This window comes from Vicugna pacos, chromosome X, assembly GCF_048564905.1.
Source record: "Vicugna pacos chromosome X, VicPac4, whole genome shotgun sequence".
In the NCBI taxonomy this organism is placed as follows: domain Eukaryota; kingdom Metazoa; phylum Chordata; class Mammalia; order Artiodactyla; family Camelidae; genus Vicugna; species Vicugna pacos.
In genome coordinates, this window is record NC_133023.1 from 71,003,330 (window position 1) to 71,011,618 (window position 8,289).

The following is an 8,289-nucleotide window of genomic DNA, read 5'->3' on the forward strand; positions in this document are numbered from 1 at the left end:
ACAAACAAACAAAAACCCCTACACAAGGCACACCAACAAGAGTGCTCACAGTGGCAATACACATAATAGCCTCAAACTCAAAGAAGTACACTTACAAAAGTAGTTAGGCACAGATCCTATTATATACACGTTCTTTCAAAAACATAAGAGAAAAAGATGTATGTTATCTATGGTTTTTCATATCCTGGAAAAAAAAAGAAAAGACATACAGATGCTTGTAAGATACATAACAAAACAAAATGCATATAAATATACAATTTCATGTATGATATGAAATATATATAATTTATTTCAGAAAGTGATGAGCATTATGAGGAAAAATAAAGCAAGGTAAGGGGATAGACAATATGAGGAGGATAGTGTTATTTTATAGAGGGAGGTCCTAGAAAGCCACGGGGATAGGATACTATTTGAGCCAGAACCCAAGGGAAATGAAACTGAGCCATACAGACACCTTTAGGAAAACATTCTAAGCCAAAGAATCAGAGTGTGGAAAGGTCCTTTTTTTACTAACATGATTGGTTTTTGGGGTGGAGAGGGAAACATCGAGGGTAGTATGGCTGGAGTGAAGTGACTGAGAGCAACAGTGACAGGAAATGAGATCAGAGAAGCAGCCGAGGACCATATCTTTCTAGGGACTTTAAGCAACTGTGAGGAATTTAGCTTTTATTCTGAAAGAGAGAGGACACATTTAGAAGGTGATTGATACATATTTGTAAAGGATCATGTTGGCTGCTGTATGGTGAACAGACAAGCAGGGAAAGTATGGATGCAGGGAGAAGATTTAGAGGTTATCAAAATACAAGCCAAGTGAGAGCTCCTGGTGGCTTGGACCAGATAGTATTTGGAGATGGTGAGAATGGTCAGATTGTTACAAATATAAAGCTGACTAATTGAATGTGGCGTAGAAAAGAAAAAAAGTCAATACTGACCCCAAGAAGTTTTGACCTGAGCAACTGGAAGAATGAAGTTGCCTTTTATGGAGATGTGTTATATTTATGAAGGAAAATGTTATATACATCATACTGTTATGGTATTTATATCTGAGTGTGGGATTAAAGGTGATTTTTTTTTTCTTTTTGTGTGTCTATACTTTGAATTTGTATTCAACAAATGTGTTTGTTTCCTGTTGCAGCCATAACAAATTACCACAAACTTACTGGCTTAAAACAACACAAATTTATTATAGTTTTATGGGTCATAAATCTAACATGGGTCTCACTGAACTAAAATCAAGCTGTCAACAAAGCTACATTCCTTTTTGGAGGCTCTAGCAGAGAATTCACTTCCAGCTTCTAAAGGTCACCCACATTTCTTGGCTTGTGGCCCCCTTCCTCCATCTTTAAAACCATTAATGTCAAATCTTTGACAGTTACATTGTCACATGTCTCTCTTTGACCACAGCTGGGAAAGGTTTTCTCCTTTTAAAGACTCATACGATTAGGTAGGGCCCACCTGGTTAATCTGGGATAATCTTCCCTCCATTTCCTTAACCTTAATCACGTCTGTATAGTCCTTTTGCCATGAAGAAAGCATAGTCATGGGTTCCAGGAATTAGGACATGGACATATTCGGGGGACTGTTATTCTTTCTACCACAGCAAATAGCTGTTTGAGAAAGAGATATGTGAGTGGGGTGATATTTAAAATATTCTTCTGCCTATAACCCATCAGTAATCACTGTTGAATTTTCAGTCAACATCCTGCTAAACTTTGAGCATGCATACTATCTTTTTTTTTCCAAATAATATTATAATATAGGCACATGTATTCATTCAACATTCACTTGTCAGTGTCAGGCCCTGTGTTTGACACCAGAGATGTAAACTATGTAAACTATAACCTACTTTACTTATATAACAGTATGTTATAAACATTTACATATGATTTTCAAAGCACCATATGTATGTACCAAAATTTATTTAACATTGCACTAATATTGGACCTTAGAGTTACCACATTATAATTAACACATAAATTTAGATACATCTTTGTGTATTTTCTGATTATCCAAAACGTTGTCCTAGAATATGATCAACCACAACAAAGCATATAAGCATTTTAAAATATAATTTTAATATTATAAGTGTTTTTTTGCTGTATTTATGTATCCATAAATGTAATCATAGAAATACAGAGTACTGGATGTTTTATCTGTATATGTTGATACAAATATGGTGTTCAACATTCTGCAACCTTTCCTGTTCAATTGGCAATATATCTTAAAAATCTATCTCATACATATAAGTATAAATAATTCAATAGAATGGATATACTATACTTAACTTAGTGATTGTTATTGTAATGAATATTTAAAGTTTTCTTTTTCCTATTTGTTTTCTGTTGTAGGCTTTTGATCAGTTGCTTTACCCAAAGGTTGTGCCAATTTAAATTCCCTTCATAGCAGGTCAAAACTGCGCGGGCAGCAGTGTTGGCCAGTGGCAGGTGGGGAATGGGAGAGAATTTATTTGGTCTCCCTTTTCGGCACCAAGAAACACAAAGTCAACTGTTCATTTTATTTCAGAATTGGAACATGTCCTCATGGAGACAGATGCTCTTGGTTGCACAATAAACTGAGCAGACTATTGTCCTAAACTTCAATACTCTTCATTGCCTACTGACAGTTTGTGCTATGCTGTGAGTAATGTCGAAATGCAGGTACACAATGATGAATTTTTTTGAAGAGGTTTTTGCATAAATAGAAAAGTATATTTAAGTTGAAGAGAAGACTATCTGTGATAACTTTGGAGATCACCTAATTGGATACGTGTATGTCAAGTTTCATCCAGAAGAAGATGTGGAAAAGGCTGCTATTGATTTGAATAACTGTTGGTTTAGCATACAGCCCATCCAAGCTGAGCTCTCCCATAGGACAGACTTCAGAGAAGCCTGCTATCACCAGTATGAAAAGGGAGTGTGTAAACGAGGAGGTTTCTGCAATTTCATGCATTTGAAACCCATTTCTGGAGAACTGTGGTGGTATTTATACCGGCACTGTTGCAAGAAGCATAGATGGAAGTCAGGGTCTGGGGACTGGAGTGCCACAGGAGGTGGTGGAGAGATCATGAAAGATCTGGGCAATTTTGAGCCAAGCCATTTTTTACCCTATATTTGCTAGAAAGTGTAGTTGACTGACCAAACTAGTTCATTATGGGAATTTTTAAAAACAACAACAAAAAACCAACAAAGATGGGTTTCTGAATAAAATTTATAGTGATATAGTAAAAAAAAAAATTCCCATCACAAATTAATGAAGGTTACTCTCTCATATTTCCTTAGCTATTATCTTAATTTTAATTTTTAAATTATAAACAATATTTAATATTTTATTTGTTAATGGCTACTTCTATTTCTTTTCCTATTTATTTATTGCTTGTTTATTTTTTTAACCACAAAACAGCGTTCTTCATATAACATTAGGATTGTTTGGTTCTGGTCCCTAAAATGGGCAAGATTGAGCCTACATATTGGAGCTCAATAGTGCTAGTTGCAGAGTTGCAATTAGGAAAGGCAGGGAATAACAGCCAGATTATATTTGCTGTGTGTAAGGACTAAAAAATGAGTAACTATGAAATTAGGGATAGAATTAGATGAGGAGGTTACCATAGACAGGACTGAGCAGTCCAACATGGCTAAGGTACAGATCTCATGTATTAGGAACACAATAAATAAGCTTAGAAAAGTGAGTTGGAGTTATATATTGTGGAGAGCCATGAATTTCAGCAGTAAGAGTCTATTTTGTTTTTGTTTTTCTATAAGTGGAAAGAAACTTGTTAGAAACTCCATTAGAGCTGTGCTATAGGAAAATTAATCTCCCCACCCCTGCATTAGAATGGAGAAAGGCTGGAGTCAGGAGGACAAATTGAGTCCACTCTCTCACAAAATTAAAAACAAGCCTGAAGTGGTAGAAATACAAGACTTGATAATTTAGCAACTGATCTGATGTGGGAAGAGGTGAGGCGTGACAAGAAAAAGGAAAAAAATGATGACAAGGGTTGATGTAAGGGGAATGGAGATAAAATCAAAAGAAAATGGTAAGGGAAACTATGCAATACAGCAAAATGAAGTAGTTAAGAACAACGATCCTAGTGCTAGATTTTTCAAGCTCAAATCCTGTCTCTACTATTTACCAGCTGTATGACAATGGGTAGTCAATGAAACTTTCTGTGCCTCAGTTTCCTTATCAGTAAAATGGGAGTGATGGTAAAAAGAGTACCTACTTGAAAAGGTTGTTTTGGGAATTTAATGCCTTATTGTATGGAAAGCACCTAGAATGACAACTGACATTTTATTATTATTTACTAGTGTTAAAACCCCAAAATTCAATTAAGTAAGTTTGAAGATCTAATTGTCTTATTCAATGATTCATGAATGGGGCAGCATCCCATCCAGCAACTAGAAGGGAGTTCTGAGGGGTTGTACAAAATGGAACAATTTCATAGGCAGGAGGAGGGTGGGGCATGAAGGTATTAAAATAAAAGAAAGGGTTATTTTTAGGCTAGGACATCTTTTGGAGGCGGGGGCAGGTAAGGGAAGGCAGGCGTTTTATTATGCAGATTTCTTCTTCTTCCTCAGGGGAATGGAGAGGACCCATGTGACAGATGACCTTAGTGATGCATGACAGAAAATTCTAGACTGGTCAATTGAGATTACATTTCTGGGAGAAGTTGAGACTGCAATTAGATCAGGTATTAAATCTAGATTTGGTATCATGAGTTTTAGCTCAGGTGATGTCATTTGGGGCCTGTGTTTTGGTTTTTTTTTTATATATAACACTATTGTTTTTAAAAGAAAGATGATATGTTAAGTTTTGGAATTGTTAAGTTTATTAATAACCTATCTAAGTAGCAAGAAGCAGCAGAAGTTGAAAATTATATCAGAAGCTCAAATGATAAGGAGGACTTGATACAGAGATTTTGGGGTCCTTCATAGGTATAACTGAAACTCTCTGGGAATAAATGGAATCAGCATAGACATAGAAAGAAAAACAAAGAGAGGCAAAGGGAGATGAGGGTAAAATTGGGGGAACGTCTAACTTGAAGAGGTAGGGAACCATGGAAGAGGACGCAGCTGAAGATGCAGAAAAAAATCCAAAAGACTATTATGAGAACTAATAGGATGATGAAGACTCAGAAAGAGTCTGACCAGAAATGGTTGGTCAACAATATGAATGGCTTCAGAAAGTCTGAACTTTTTAAACTTGATATTGTGGAGTTTTTAAGAGTTTCTATCCACATGGAAGAATCTTCTCTGGACTACTGATTCAATTAAATTAAACTGGGTTCCCCTTTCAATGAATTCCGCTGTCAAGACAGTTTGATTTCTCTTGAGGGTTAGAGCAACTGGCAGAGGTCTCTTGGGTATATATGACCATGATCTGTACCTGTTTAGAAAAGTGAGAAAGAAATAAAGCCATCCTTGTGGAGGAGAATTAATAAAATGGCCACACTTAGGCTAACAGATTGCTTATTCTTATGCTTGCTCTTAAAACGGTTAACTAACCTGACTGACCAGTGGCTACTCACAGCTGCAGGCCCGTTGTTAAAATAAAGCTTTTAATTTTACTGTTTCTACTTTATTCCAGTAATCTAAAGCAATAATCATGCTTGGTCTCTGAGTCCATTCTCCAGGGAGAAGTTAACGGGATTGTAACCTTACAAAATAGCCTGAATTACCAAGAAGACCACATCTTGGGCACTTACAAGATAAAGTAATAAAAAGAGGGACAACCGTTAGCCTCTATAGAATTGGTCTCCTGGAGGCATCATGATGCCATTTGCCATTCTAAGTCTTCTGATGAGAAAATGATTCTGTTGATTGTTATCGATGCTTTACTGTTTGAGCTATGGCTATATAATCACCCTGCCCCATCCCCAAGGGGGGTTCACAGTTTTCAAGGCGCTAGCCTGCTGTGAGTCCCCTTTGCCCAGCAAAGTAACAAAGCTGCCTCGTTTCTTCTCAGCTCCAAGACCTCATCTCTGAGTTATTTGGATCATCGGGGTTGGGGGCTGATCTTTCAGCAACACTCATATTATTTAGATTATTAAAAACATTGTGATGTACTTGCATTGAAAATGACTCTCCAAGTTCAGAAAGATATTTCATTCCTCTTCTTGGTCCTGAGGAATAGACTGCCACTAGAATGTATGTAGAGAGTTCTCAGAACAGATGACAGATGCAAACATTAAAAGTTAAGGGAAAAGGTTGAAGTAAAACTTTTGCTGAAAGAATCCAATGAAAAGGTCAATTACTTCAGGTGTAACTTCTCGAATGTCTCCTGTAGTACGGCATGAAATTGGGAGTGGATAAATTCAGGCAAGATATTTAGTGTAGAAAATTCTTAGTATAAACAAGTTCATTAAAATTTCAGGGGCCTTTAACACCTCAGTAACAGCCTGCCCGAAGGTTAACATTTATTGTTTTGAACTGCCAACATCTTGCTTTTATGGGACACATTTATATGCTAAATTGCCTCTTATGTTAAGCTTAAGTTCCCATTTAGCAGCATCAGAAATCAGATTTGACTATAAGTGTTTGTGTTTTATTAGTGCTATGCCAGACTTCCTAATAGCTCAGAATTCCTAAAGGCTAAAATTCATTGCATCTTCTTCAGAAGGTGCTTGCTTAAAATAATTTGTTACAAGTACTACATTTGCATAGACTTGAAGTTTGCAGACTTGGGTCATCAGGAAAAGTGGAAAAAATTACTTCATTTGATTTTACCCTTAAGCAAATCATAAGTGACGCATTTAAGCAATTATATAAAGAAAACAAAAGTACAATCTAACTAGTGACTACTCTTTTCTTTATGTTTTCAGAGTAAATCAGCAGAAAAGTCCAGGGAAATGGATGTTGAATAATGATAAGGTTTTGTAAGCTTTCTTACATATAACATAGAGTTGTGGGGCACCTGACTCTATTGACCATGATATAATATTGTAAAATATTTATTTAACACAGGAACTTCCAAATGTCAAACCTCAACTTGATGTAGTAAAGAGAAAAAGGATTGGTTAAGTGCACAGATTGAAAAGGAAATTGAAAAATCCTACTCAGAAAAACACTCTAGACACTGGTGGGTAGCAGAGACTAAAAATATGTTCCATGTGGGAAATACCATGCCACCCACCCTTTTCCACATGTCTTCAGAATCTTTTTCTCCCACACTTGAAATGCATTGGCATCAGAGCACAAGAAGAACATTAGATGTATAAATCAAGTCACAGAATTTTAACCCATGCTTTGCACTTGTGCAGCATTGCAAAATTATAAAGGATTTCATTCCCTTTGAAGATCTTTTTTTTTTTCCTCTGGAGTGAAAATGCATGAATGAGTCTTCTTTTCCTCCTTAATGTTGAAAGCATTAGATATGTAAGGAAAATGAAATAAAGTGAAACAAATATTTGTTGAGTACTTGGTATGTATTAGATACTATGTCAGTTTGTATGGGGCAGATTGATCACCACTTGAACATGCATTTTATTCCTTTTCATTCTGTCACAGATATTTGATTTAGGTGGGATTAACCCTACACCTAGTTCCAGCAATAGAAACGGATGGACACACACACACACACACAGTCAATATATATATTATATATACAATATATACATACAATACAATTATATATACTATTTATATATATATATATATTCAATTACTTTGCTAATGTTATCTGCTCAGTGTGGGCACGTGACTGAGAAAGTTGCATCAGAGGTATGTCCAAGACTTTTGTTCAAAATTTGGAGGAGACATGGCTCCTTTCTTCCTGCCTTGATGAGAGTAAGAAAGCATGTAAATCTGGGAGCTGCTGTCAGCCACCCAGCTACACTGAGGGTAGCCAGCCTGAAAATAAAGCCAACATAAGAGAAGGGAAGAGCCAAGATAATTCTAGGAAAACATAGCTGCAGTCCTCATGGCATCACAAATCTCTGGATCTTACCAACGCTGCAGCCCACCTTCTCTAACCCCATGTTTACCATTTATTTTGTAAAGTCATTTGGAATTGAGTTTCCTATTACTTATAAATGAAATCCCCTGACAGAGAGGTATCCTTTTTGTGTCTCAGTCTCTCAGTTGGTTATTAGTCTAACAGAATCCTTCTGTCATCTCATGTTTCTTTAGGAGATATTAATAGAAAGAGAACAAATATTTTTAAGAAACTCAAATAGAGAGCCAGAATCGTCTATAGCAGTTACAGAATATTGGAGAAAGGAATCAACGTAACGTAAACGCTGTGAAGTGAAAGAATTAGAATATTCTCAGGTTAGAAAACCTACTTATTGAGTCA

General features: G+C 36.2%; 1 pseudogene; it reads left to right on the plus strand.

Annotated features, from left to right (window-relative positions):
- Positions 1 to 765: 765 nt before the first annotated feature.
- On the plus strand, positions 766 to 3,117 carry LOC102530246 (splicing factor U2AF 35 kDa subunit-like; annotated as a pseudogene).
- The last annotated feature ends 5,172 nt before the right edge of the window (positions 3,118 to 8,289 follow it).